This window comes from Perca flavescens, chromosome 22, assembly GCF_004354835.1.
Source record: "Perca flavescens isolate YP-PL-M2 chromosome 22, PFLA_1.0, whole genome shotgun sequence".
In the NCBI taxonomy this organism is placed as follows: domain Eukaryota; kingdom Metazoa; phylum Chordata; class Actinopteri; order Perciformes; family Percidae; genus Perca; species Perca flavescens.
In genome coordinates this window covers 24,265,966-24,279,957 of record NC_041352.1, presented here as the reverse complement: position 1 = coordinate 24,279,957, position 13,992 = coordinate 24,265,966, and the positions used below count along the sequence as shown (strand labels likewise).

The window sequence follows — 13,992 nt, the reverse complement described above, 5'->3', positions numbered from 1 at the left end:
TGTTGTGTTATGATGACATTTTACTTTCTGACTTGTTTTTAGAAGAGTCTTCTTAGAAACACTTACTTAGTTTAAACAAAGTAGCTGTCCTGTTGTTGGTGCGCGTGCTGACGGTGCAGCTGTAGACCAGATCAGTAACTGAAGCTATCAGAGAGCTGGTGATGTTGTAGAGCAGCTGTTCAGTCTGCTGGACTGTGGGATTGTTCTCCAAGCTCACGTTGGACGGAGGGCTGGTGGACCAGGTGAGCTCAGGCTGAGGGTAGATCCCCTCTGAGCTGCAGGTGATCCTGTTCTCTACCTGCTGAATGTCGACTTTATCCACAGGAGCTGCAAGAAAAAAAGAAAAGAAGAAGATTAACTTTATAATAACTTGTTTTAAAGTGGTGATGTGGGAGACTTTTGGAGCTCTGTGCTGTGTTGTTTCTGCCTTGATTGATCTGCCAATCAAACGGTACTAAAAGTATCTTTCCAACCACACACACACACACACACACACACACACACACACACACACACACACACACACACACACACACACACACACACACACACACACACAATTTGACAACACCCTGTATTTACTCACTTTAAATCGAACTTAAAAATATCCTGAACATTTACCTGCTGCTTTAAAAGTCTGTTCTTGTCACTGATCTGAAGAAAGAAAGTTGAAGTGTCCCTCACAGAACCAACACATGTTACTTACCTGTAGTCTACTTGCATGTACTTCAGTGTGTGTTCACATGTCACTGAGTAAGTTGGAGAGATACAAAGTTTAATTGGACTAGAGAGTAGGGCTGTGATTTGGCAAGAATCTGCCACTACAATATACAGGGGTTAGGATTTAATATAATGCACGTTTTTAAATCTAATTGTTTAACTGCTATAGTATACAGTGAGGTAAAGTTTTAAAAAAGGTCTCACTACAATGAAATGTCTAATGTGGGGACATCATCACACATGAATACGACTGGACTCATTGAATCCACTAGAGTCAGCTTTTGCAGTGCAACCTGGACACATCGTCAGTGATAGACTGGGTCATCAGGTGTTTAGGGTCTTAACATCATACACCCTCGCCCGGGAGACCCATCCGGGGGTGATCAGGCCCCGACTTGTGTTCCAGGTAGCTACCTTCTGAAATTATAACTTTTAACTTAAGGAGTTATTAATATGTGTTTTCTGTGATAACTGTGTGTTTCTCATACCGTCCACCTTTAAGTTGATAAATAACTCCTTGTTGCCAGTGATGGTGCTGGTGTAGCACTTGTATCTTCCCTGGTCCTGAACCTCCACCCCCGTCAACCGGAGCGAGGCGTTTCCTCTGGAGATCTGGTCCTTGAACAGAGACGTCCTGCCTCTGAAGTGCTGGTCCTGGAGTCCAAGCTGGTCCTGGTTGTGATAGTAGGAATGAGCCAGAGTGGCTTTTGTTGTCATCTGATACCAGTGGATGACTGCTTCACCAACAGACTGAAAACTGCACGGTAAGATGCAGCTCTCGATGAAAACACAGGAAACCTCAGCATCTGCAACACATCAGGTAAAGAGACATCCATCAAAGTTCAGTTCAGAGAAAATGACAGCACAATCCAAGTCAGCTGGATTCAGGATACTATTCAATTGTATTTATAATATCAAATCATAACAGAGTTATCTCGAGACACTTTACAGATAGAGTAGGTCTAGACCACACTCCATAAATTATGCATCCTGATAAAGTTCCCTTGGCCTTTGGAATTAAAATAGCCCCCCATCATCACATAGCCTGCACCAATCCTAGAGATTAGCATGGTTTTATGTCAGTTAGACTAATAGCTGGTTTGATTTGCACTGCGAGATGATTTTATGGAAAGTACCGCATGCCAATCTGTAGGTATGGTGAAGGCTATGTGATGATGTTGGGGGTCTATTTTAAATCCAAAGGCCAAGGGAACTTTATCAGGATGCATAGTATCCTGGATCCATGAAATAACTGGCCTTTAAAAATAAATATCTGCCTGCCTCTATGGGAATTTAACATAGGGGTGGACTGACTTTTGTTGCCAGCGGTTTAGACATTAATGGCTGTGTGTTGAGTTATTTTGAAGGGACAGCACATTTACACTGTTATACAAGCTGTACACTTTACATTGTAGCAAAGGGTAATTTCTTCAGTGCTGTCCCATTAAAAGATATAATGAAATATTTACTAAAATGTGAAGGGTGTACTCACTTTCATGAGATACTGTATATATAAATTGCAGGAACGTCTTTGTGTGTGTGTTTGTGTGTGGGTGGGTGTTGTGCACATATCTCTCGAACTGTTAGTCCGATGGATTTCAAACTTGACAGGTGTCTTGCTACGGGCACGAGTAAGTACATAAGGTAATCTCTGAGATTATTCCTTCACAGCGCTGTGCAATGCGAGAAAATCTCAGAGTTGAACCGGGCAGACACAGCATTTTCATCAGACTCACCCTGGGTTAATTAGGTCTACTGATAACTTATGTACAACCCTAATAACATTACCGTCGCCAAAATACCCCCGCAAAACAAATCCCCTACTTCACGTTAACTGTCAAGCCACTAAACCTGTATGGAAATGAACACCTCTGCTGAAATGTTAAATTCGTTAACGATCATACGACATGAGACGTCTTCTCTCTCTCTCTCTCTCTCTCTCTCTGAGAGAGACATGGAATGAGTTCTTCAGGTAACCGCAGCAACCTTCTTCAGTAATGAGGAAATTCATCAGGAATTTAACACAGCTGCAGGTTGTTTTAAATTCCTGATGAAAGTATTTCCTTGTTGTTGTTCTACTGTCTCTGATACCTGCTGATCCCTATTATTCAATTAGTGTGTGTGTGTGTGTACTTCAGTAAGAATGTATCCTGACAGGTTTAGCAGAGTTAGATACACCCTGTGTGGTTGTGTGTTGTGTGAGTGTACAGTAGAAATGCACCCCGACAGGATTCCAGTTAGACAGCTGACATGATAATTACAGGGCCCCCCTCCTCGACTACATACAGCAGAGTTAATTTACTTTAGTCTACTTGTTACTACAAATACAACTACTTCTTTATATCTAATTATCAATATAAATATTACCCTAATACAAGATTCTGTTTGTATCTTTGCCACTTCATATTTGACCTAAATGAAAAGAAGTGTTTTGCACTTTTGTAGATATTATGGATATAGTTTTTTCATTTGTAAGTTAAATATCAGTGAGTGGGTCAATCTACATAAACTCATGCTGTGCAGACGAACTTTGTTCAAACCAACAGAGCTTTACTTTAAACTCTAGTGAACATCCTAATGTTAAAAAAAAAAATACCAACACAAAGGGCTGAACTTTAGGTTAATGTTTCTAAAATGATGCACAGAAAATGTCTCTGTGGTTGAAAAAATGTTGTTCTAAAGAACAGTTCATTAGGAAAAGATGTCTTTCCAGCTAACTGGCATGTAGCTATTAATGCATATAGTTACAGAGTTATGAACCAAGATTTTGAGATGCATTTCCTCCTCCATACAAGGAAAGTTTATCGTGCTCAGACCAGTGAAACTCAACAGCTGGTTGTATTTCCTCACATTGGTTGCTGTGAACAACTTTCATGTAAAAATGTTCACTAGGTAACACAAACTAAACTCAGTTCATGTCTTTTTGTTTCAGATGATTATATCTTATAACAATGGCACACAACACAAATCTATCTGAATGATTAAATCCATTTTCATGTATTATGTTTTCCTGTTTAGCTTCCTTTCTCTGGGGAAAGTAACCATGACGACGCTGACTAACGTCTGGTATCTCTGGGCTGTGAACTCTTCACTCACCTCCTCTTGCAGGTCTCAGAAAGGTCAGGACCAGCACCAACACGACCCACTTAATCCCAGTCATCCTCCTGTTAAACTTCCTCTGTCCTTACTGTTTGATGTCCTCAACAGAATCTAAATCCAGTTCTTAGGACGCTCACCTTAAGGCCGTCCAACTGGTGTGACTACTGTAAGTTGATGCCATATCTCAAGTGTACTCACGGTTTCATGTCTGGCACACACCAAGGCCGGCCCACTGCTCTGACTAAGTCATCTGATGTGATGATTTCAAATGTACTCACTAAGCGGAAGTAATAAATCCGTGCCAATTCTCTGTTGAAACTTGGTGTGTTCCCATTTCGTTCAATCCTTAATATCCATTTAAGTACAATTACTTCTTAAAATATATATATCATCTTTTAAAAACCAAGCTGCATCATGTATTGTGGTATAAATAAAGAATAACAACAATTAACAAAGTTAAAAACCCATGAGATAAAGAGTCTTAAGAAGAGGTTTAAAGATCCTAAGCAGTGATCAGGCTCGTAGAGAGTTAGTGGATCACAGATAAAGACAGGAGGCTTAAAAAAACAAGCAGTTTCAGACTAAAATAAATCCTAAAACTCCCAGTTAGCCAGTAAAGAACACCAAGGACTGGAGTGATGTGGTAGCTTTGTTTAGTAAGCAGGCAGCAGCGTTTTGTTTAAGTTAGACTTTGAGGGTTTTTTCTGCTGATACCATCATAAAGGTTATTGCAATAGTGAAGTCTAGAGGATATAAAAATCTTATCTGGATCTTAAAATGAAAGGAATCACCTCATCTTGGCTGCATGTGAGAGAACCACTCTAAGTAAAAAAGTACACAAATTTTAAATGTTAATGCTGCAGAGGCTGAAGGGCTATAATGGTTATTATAATTTTGTACAATTTAGAGTCCTTTAGCTGCAGGACATTTTGTTTTTTACAAAGACAATAATAATAATAATGGACAAATCAATGGAACAAGGTTTTTTTTTTAATCAGGACATACAGTATCATCAGCAATTAAAAAAAAAAATCGCAACATCCCTACACAGGGACAGACCTAAAAATAATTTAGTAACCAAGAAAAACAAATGCTTGAGATTGATAAAGAAGAGGTTAACTGAGGCGACAGAGCAAAGAGAGCAGTTATTCTCTGACTCCATCTAGTGTTCAGCTTTGGTTCTGTAGGAGATATGAGGTTTTATTTTTAATGTGTAATCTGTAACTAAACACTTTTTTATCTCTGTCACCTCCTCAGGATCGTTTCTCGGCTTCAGGTTTCTTCTGTTGGATTTTCCCATCCATAGTCCAGCACCACATGTGCTCATGCTGTGAGTCCACACCTGTAATGACACCTGTGAGAAGAGTCCTTACACAAGCAGATTGGTAACGCTAGAAGAAAAGGCATCTTGAGATATTTCACAAGATCATTTAAAAGTTTTGACCTGCAGTGGAGAAAAAGACAAGGGGATCACCAAAGTTATAGGGATTCATTCTCTGGCGTCACAAATACAATACTCTTCATCCCTCGACTGATTCAGATAAGTACAACTCCACCAAAAAACCTTAATGGAGGAAAAAGTGAATAAACTTAAGAAAGAGCAACAGAGGAGGAACAGACAAATGTGCGATAGACTGCAGACATCTGGGAGTTTTCTTACTTTCTTTGTTATTCCTAATCAAGAAAAATTTAAATTCTGCTGTGTGAAAATATGCAAAAAACTTCACATAAATGTCTAAACTATATAATGTCATGACACTATGTCCCAATAGCTGTTGAGATAGTCTAGACTGAAACACTTTCCATCACTAGAGCCATGCTGCTAATGTGGCTAAACCTACCTTTACACTAATGCAATAATACAGGCAGCTCCATGACGACTAGTCAAAGTGGAACAGGTGCATTCATTGGTTAGAAACCCGCCCTGATTGTAAGCGATGATATGTAGAGATATCAACCTAAAAGAAAAGATTTCTAGAATATCAGACAGACACGTGCTGAAGTACAAGTATGGTTTCTAATAAGTTCAATTAACGTTCTAGTTGCGTTTGAACAATGTGGTATTTTATGTAACACAGTTCTTGTATAAATACCACATAGCTCCTGGTTTTATTTCCACTGACTGATCAAATGTTCTGTTTGAAGAACTTGCTCAAGCTTTTGGACAAATTATACCTTCTCCTACCCCTAAGAATACCAATCAACATAAAACATTCATTTCATGTTTACTGTTGATTACTAAAAAGTACAAATACACATGATCTAGAATAAACAAGATTAGTTCTGTATGTCTTGATTTAATCAGTAGTGTTTTTATGAATTTACTCAATGAGTGCTGTTTGTTGTGCTCTGACCTGCAGTTGTTAAAGTCCTCACCTCGCTGTCGTCATGGAGAAGTGAACTCACTGAAATCAGCTGCAAGAAAATGAGACGTTCATCCAGAAGAGGTCAGTAAGACAATATGTTGGTCCTGTATGTGTAGGTAGTCAACACCTCCGTGTGTGGTGTATGTCTGCATGTGGAGTCTTTTTCAGAGACTCGGTTGAGCTCAGATGCCTTTTGGTTTATTTTACAATAAAGACAACAGTCAAAATACACACATTGCATTTAATCATGGTCACTCCAGCAATCAGAAAAAAAACATCTGTACATTCACGGCAACATTTAATAGTTGCTGATATTTCCCCTTGTTCAGTTTACAAAACCTTTAACACAAGTGCAGATATGAAAGCAAATTGATATGACCAACAATGAAGTAGTGTTGATTAACTTTCTCAGATTTAAAATGAATAATTCTTGAGATTTGGGTTGTAGCGTATATAGCGTATGTAGCGTAAAGATGTTCATACAGCACTGATGATTTAGCTGTGAAAAGTCAACTAACTGCAGCCCTAACTCTACACATTTAGTCTGTATGAGTTAACCATTTATTATCTGACTTATAGATAATAAAGTCATCCACAGCGCTGTGGATGACTAATATCAACGTGTCCTTTAATAGACGAACCAGAATACTTTTTGTCTCAGTGTGAGTCATTTTATCCGTCTGGTTTGTTGTGTAATTGTGCTTTTTAAATGACTTCTTCTTTACCTTTTAGTTTGAGCTACTTTTAACTCCAACACCATCATCAAGTTGGCTGAGGACAGAGCTGTGTTGGGCCTGATCCCAGAAAACAATGAGAAGCCTCCCTGACAGGAGGAAAGGAGCTGACCCTCTGGTGTCGGGACAACAACCTACTCATAAATGTCACCAAGACTAAAGAGATGATAGTGGATTTTGGGAAGAATCAGGGAAGGAACTACGCTCTGTCAATATCAACATAGTCTATATCAGCGACGTTTCATTTACGGGATAGTTACGGTGCCGCTGATGTCCCTCACCTTCCACTTTCTTTGTGTTAGCGCCTAAACTCCGGTTGATTCGGAAAACATCCTCCAAGGTAGAACCCACAATCAATTTTTTATGAGTAAAATTCTCATCACACACACGCAGCCATTTTAATTCCAGAGCTCGCCTCCCTACGTGCACATGTTCCACTAAAACAAGTTCTTCCCGAGGTTATTTTGCAGCGGCACCGTTGCTGCGTCCGGCGCCCAAGACGATGGTGATTGGCAGCCTCGGCCATAGTGTGCGAATGGTTCCTGTACTATTTAAAAGCTCTTTGAGTAGTCGTTAGGACTAGAAAAGCGCTATATTAAAAACAGTCCATTTCCATTTCACATCAGTGTATCAGAGAGTCATTTAATCCTCCATTCCCCGGTGTAGAGGTATGTTTGTCTCCAGCTCTGCTTATGTGGAACCTCTCTTGTCCATTAGTACAGTAACGCTCTAGTCTTTGGTTTCTCCAGAGCTCTGCGTTGTAGTGCTGTTTGATGACATGTTTTTCTTTTCAAGCTTTATGTTATTTTCATTTTCCCTGTAAACAAAAATGAACAGAATTCAGTCCTGAAACACATTGAACTCCCAATCTCCCATTTATTGTTCATTATAAACAACTTCTGCAGAGGACAATAAACTATCACAGCAAACATGAGGACAGTTGTTTTATCCTCCTTTTATTGAGTTAATTTAGTTTTAAATTGTTTCATATCATGCATGTTATGCTTTGCTACCTGACACCTGAATGGAGAATTTAATTTAATTCAGTTTATTTAGGAAGGGAACAGTGCAAATTAATAAAATGCCAGAATGAGCCAAAAGGCTATTTTACATCTGTAGTATTCTGGCCTGGATGTTAAAAAAGGAAACTGACTTCACCTCCAGGGAATGAATCCTTAAAAACATGCTGCTTTACAAACGAGAAGTTTATTCATCAATCAGGCTAGATTCAACTTTCAACTGAGGAGCAAGGTTTAATGTTTATTCATGAAATGGATTACAACATGTGATGCACTGCAGAATGTTTGAAGCAAATTTAAAGTAGGCTTAATAAATAATATAATAATAATATTATAATATTCTCCTTTAGTGCAGCAGTGCTATTGTTATTACAAAATATACCGAATACTTACTTTAAGGGTACTGCTTCAACGTCTGGTTTGCAGCTGTCCTCTTGGCTTGTTTGTCTGAGGTCAAAATACATTAGCATTAGCACAAACTACACACACAAAATAAATGAAGGTGTAGGCAGAATTGCTATTTACCTTGTTACACTTTTTGCAAAGTTTTGCTCTATATCTGTAGAGTAGAATCAGCAAGACTACAACTACAATGGCAACAACCACAATGGGAACAACCACTCCAATTCCTGCAACATGATCAATCGTTCAGTTAATCGTTCAAACAAACTTCCACACGTGCAGCGACAACTACGTAACATCAAGCTGTAATGTGAACCTTTACTATGGGAGGGAGGGGGGGGGGGGGATTTTTAACAGATTCACAATGCATCGTTACATCCCTATCAACCACAGACGATCAAACAGAAAGCTCTTACCAGAGGTTAACAAACAACAAGGGCAGCAATTTAAATCAAATAGTTTCTTTATCTGGTGTGTAAGTAAAAGATGTGAGTGGCTCCACCACTGCCTGTGGGTTATTATAGTGAGAAAGGTTAACACCTGTTACCTCTTATGTTCATTTAAACAAATTAATCTGCACATAATGTTTACATTAAACATAAAGATTGAACCCTGTCTGGGATTGATGGTTTATGATTTCATGGTGCTCCTCAGCAGCACAGTGAGGAACTCTCTTTCTAAACTGTAAGTGGGAATACTTGAGTGTGTATTAAAACTATTATTTCACATGTTAACAGTTCTCCTGCTCCCTTACCTTGACTTTTCTCTATCCTCAGAAGAGTGTTGGTTACGTAGGTCTCCTCAGCATTACTGAGTTCACACGTGTAGATCCCCTCTTGATCTGAAGAGAAGTCTTTTAGTGTGAGGCTCCCTGACTCAGACACACTCTTCACCTGCTGCCTCCACTCCTCTGAGACTGTGTAGGGGACGTTGGCTCCGGTCTGGTTCAGGATGATCTGACTGTGGTTGAACCTCCAGACGAGGCCTGTTAGTGGAGGGTTTAAGGGAACGCAGGGGACTTGCCTTTCGTTGCTAAACCACTGATGGAAAGTGATAGAAGCTGAAATGATAAAACACAAAAATAAAAAGAAGTAATAACATATCTGGTATTTCTGATCAGAATCTGGTTCCAGATTAAAAGAGTCTTCTTAGAAACACTTACTTAGTTTAAACAAAGTAGCTGTCCTCTTGTTGGTGCGCGTGCTGATGGTGCAGCTGTAGACCAGATCAGTAACTGAAGCTATCAGAGAGCTGGTGATGTTGTAGAGCAGCTGTTCAGTCTGCTGGACTGTGGGATTGTTCTCCAAGCTCACGTTGGACGGAGGGCTGGTGGACCAGGTGAGCTCAGGCTGAGGGTAGATCCCCTCTGAGCTGCAGGTGATCCTGTTCTCTACCTGCTGAATGTCAACTTTATGAATTGGAGCTGTAAGAAAAAATAATGTTTTCTTTATATAAAATGGTGGTAATGTGGGAGATGACATTGCTGCTTGATGTATATTGACACTGGGAGATAGAGCAGTAACGTATCCAAACCCAGTGATGCATGCAGCTGTTTCTTTTCTTTTTCCCACCTCTTTACATGGTTGACTAAGTAACTGAAACCCCTCTTGGCATAAGTCAGCACAACTCAACATCAGGGAGCACGCTGGCTCAGTGGTTAGCACTTCTGCCTCACAGCAAGAAGGTTCTGGGTTCAGGCCTTTCTGTGTGGAGTTTGCATGTTCTCCCCGTGCTTGTGTGGGTTTGCTCTGGTTTCTTCCCACCATAAAGACATGCATGCTAGAGATTGGCATGGGGTACTTTCCATAAAATCATCTCTCAATGCAAATCAAACTAGGGCTGCCACCTCTTAGTCGACTAATCGGTCGTTTTGGTCTTAGTCGACTAAGATTTCTTTAGTCCATTAGTCATTTTTTATGCTTATTCATGCTTAATTATTTATTTCAGGAAACTTCTGAGCACATTTATGGTAAACACAAGATTTAAAGTGGTGCTTTTGCAGGATTAATTGTGGAGAAAGTCAGTTTTACAGATGGTTAATTAACTACATTTATATTGTGCTTTTCTAGTCTTAACCACCTCTCAAAGCTCACACAGCTCTGTCAATTAAATCAACTAATCGATTAGTCAACAAAATCCTATAAGTGTTAGTCGACTAAGAATATCTTTAGTCGAAGACAGCCCTAAATCAAACCAGCTATTAGGCTAACTGAAATAAAACCACGCCAATCTCTAGGTATGGTGAAGGGTATGTGATGATGTGGGGGGGCTATTTTAATTCCAAAGGCCAAGGGAACTTTATCAGGATGCATAGTATCCTGGATCCATGAAATAACTGTCCTTTAAAAATAAAAATCTGCCTGCCTCTATGGGAATTTAACATAGGAGTGGACTGACTTTTGTTGCCAGCGGTTTAGACATTAATGGTTGTGTGTTGAGTTATTTTGAGGGGACAGCACATACACTGTTATACAAGTTGGACACTTAATACTTTACATTGTAGCAACGTGTAATTCTTTTCAGTGTTGTCCCCATTAAAAGATATAATGAAATACTAAAATGTGAGGGGTGTACTCACTTTTGTGAGATACTGTATTTAGTCCACTTTTTAACTACCATTAGTTCATATTTGAGTCATAAATAAAACAAGGTTTCCTAATCCAAGATTTTGTTTCCAAGAAAGGGTCAAATGTCAAGTAGCAAAGTCCAGGCTAAGTTAAAGAAAAGTTTATTTTTCGTATCTATTTGTACATATTATAGATATTGTTTTGTTTGTTTGTTTGTTTTTAGAGCCAAAAAGAGTTTTGACATTTCTGCCTCCATTCATGTGAAAATTGTCTCTAAGTAGCACAAACTAAGAGGATAATATCTTTAACAATGGCACACAACACCAAAACTATCTGAATGATTCGATATATCTTTATTAATCATATTTACTGGTTTGCTTCCTTTCTCTGGTGAAAGTAACCATGACAACACAAAGTACCAAGTTCAAACATGTCTGTTTTCTCTGTTCAGACTGGAATTAGATCAGACGGGCTGTTAAGTCTTCACTCACCTCCTCTTGCAGGACTCAGAAAGGTCAGGACCAGCACCAACACGACCCACTTAATCCCAGTCATCCCCCTGTTAAACTTCCTCTGTCTATACTGTGTGATGTCCTCAACAGAATCTAAATTCATTCTTAGGACGCTCACACCGAGGCTGTCCAACTGCTCCAAGTCATCTGATCTGAGATGGTATTGTGAGTTCTCACTGTGCGAAAGTCATAAATCAGTGACAAAGTCTCTGTTGAAGCTTGGGTGTGGTCACATTTCATTCAACACATTTCAGTCAATCCTTAATATCTATTTAATTACAATTACTTCTTAAAAATGTATATCTACAGTGGCTGACAGGGGCAAACACACTGCAACTTAATGAAATGCACACAAATAGACAAAAAACATGCAAATTAAGAAAACATCTTCATTAATTTGACAACACATGCACAGCATTTAGCAGACGCGCTGCAAATACACACAACACAACCAAATACACAAACGCGCTGCAAATATAGAAACAATGCAAAAAGAAAAGCACATCCTAGAATAAATCCTGAAACTAACAGTTAACCAGTGAAGAACAGCAAGGACTGGTGTGATGTGGTCACCCTGTATAGTAAGACACATTCAAAGCGTGACAGCAGGGTTATGTGTAAGGTAGAATTTGGACGTTTTATCTGCTGATACCATCATAAAGTTTATTGTAATAGTGGAGTCTAGAGGATATAAAAAACTTATCTAGATCTTAAAATGAAAGGAATCACCTCATCTTGGGTGCATGTGAGAGAACCACTCAGTAACAAAGTACACGTAAATTAAATACACACAACACAACCAAATACACAAATGCGCAAATACAGAAGTGATGCAAAAAGAAAAGCGCACATCCTTAAATAAATCCTAAAACTCACAGTTAACCAGTGAAGAACAGCAAGGACTGGAGTGATGTGGTAGCTTCATTTAGTAAGCAGGCAGCAGCATTTTGTATAAGTTAGACTTTGGACGTATCTAGATCTTATCTAGATCTTAAAATGAAAGGAATCCCCTCATCTTGGCTGCATGTGAGAGAACCACTCTAACTAACAAAGTACACGTAAATTAAAGGCCAATAAAAACATTATTTGATAAGTCACCCAGACCAGAAGAGAGAGTGTTAATGCTGCAGAGGCTGAAGGGCTATAATGGTTATTATAATTATGTACAATTTAGAGTAATTTAGCAGCAGGACATTTTGTTTTTTAGAAGGACAATAATAATTAAAGCTGCAAGCAGCGATGACGGGCCCTCACTTCTTGCATTGGGGGGTACTGGCAGGCGCAACATCACACGTAGACAACACATTCTAAGTTTCATGTAAATCGGAAAAACTTTTGCCAAATTACAACCGTTCCTGTTTCGACACCCACCTACAGGAACTTGGTCCTCCATAACTTGCGCATTGTGTTAGCTATCAAAATTCTTTTGATAATTTATAGACACAAGGGTCCACCGAGTCTATATCCAAGTTTTCGTGCAGATTGGACTCACGGCCCAGGAGGAGTTAGACAAAGTAGGCTTCCCATATATCGCGATGTGGCTAATTAATAAAGAAAATTCTAACAGCGCCATCTAATGGCTGATTCACTTTAAATTTGGCATGGATGCTCAGGCCCTTATGCGGAACAAGTGTGTCATATTTAGTGGCAATCGGAATAAATGTTGGTAAGATAAGCAACTTCCTGTTTTGACAGCCCCCTATAGGAAGTTGGTCCTCTGTAACTTACGTATTGTGTTAGCTATCAAAATTCTTCTGATAACTTTTTGTCATGAGGGTCCACCTACGAGTCTACATGCCCATTTTTGTGCAGATGGGACTCACGCTCTACTAGGAGTTAAAAAAGGAGGTTTCGCATAAAGCGAATTTGGTGTTTAATTAAAAACATTTAAACAGCGCCATCTAAACGCCGATTGACGCCCTATTTGGCACACAGCCTCATTAGCACATGAGGAACAACTGTATTAAGTGTTGTGTCCATCAGAATAGCCGTTGTTAAGATTCAACCGTTCCTGTTTTGACACCCACCTACAGGAAGTTGGTCTTCTATAACTTGCACAATGTTTTAGCTATCAAAATTCTTTTGATAACTCCTTGTCACGAGGGTCCTCCGAATCTATATGCAAGTTTTTGTGCCGATCGGACTCACGCCCCAGAAGTAGTTAGACAGAGTAGGTTTCCCATAGATAAATATTTTGCTGATTCATTTAAAAAAAATTATATATATGAAAAAATATATATATATATTATAAAAAGCGCCATCTAATGGCCGATTGCCGCCAACTTTGGCACAGATGCTAAGCCCGCCATGAGGAACAACCCTGTCAAGTTTCGGGCAATCGGAATAATTGTTGCCAGGATAACGCAACTTTGTGTTTAGACAGGAAGTTGCTGTAACTTGCGCATTTTTTCAACTATCAAAATTCTTTGAATAACTTTTTGCCATGAGGGTCAAGAGATACTACCTGCAAAGATTCAAGAAGATTGAAATCACAGCCTAGGACGAGTTTGGAAAAATGTAAAACACACGGAAAATGCATAATTAAAAATGTCCGCCTTCCAGTTGGGCGGAGC

The 13,992-nt window shown here is 39.2% G+C and overlaps 1 long non-coding RNA gene across 1 annotated transcript; it reads left to right on the top strand.

Annotated features, from left to right (window-relative positions):
* Positions 1-3,904: 3,904 nt before the first annotated feature.
* LOC114549232 (uncharacterized) lies at positions 3,905-6,246 on the top strand. The gene is made up of 3 exons (XR_003691520.1): positions 3,905-3,985; positions 5,077-5,149; positions 6,180-6,246. It is a non-coding gene; the product is annotated as an uncharacterized LOC114549232 (long non-coding RNA).
* The last annotated feature ends 7,746 nt before the right edge of the window (positions 6,247-13,992 follow it).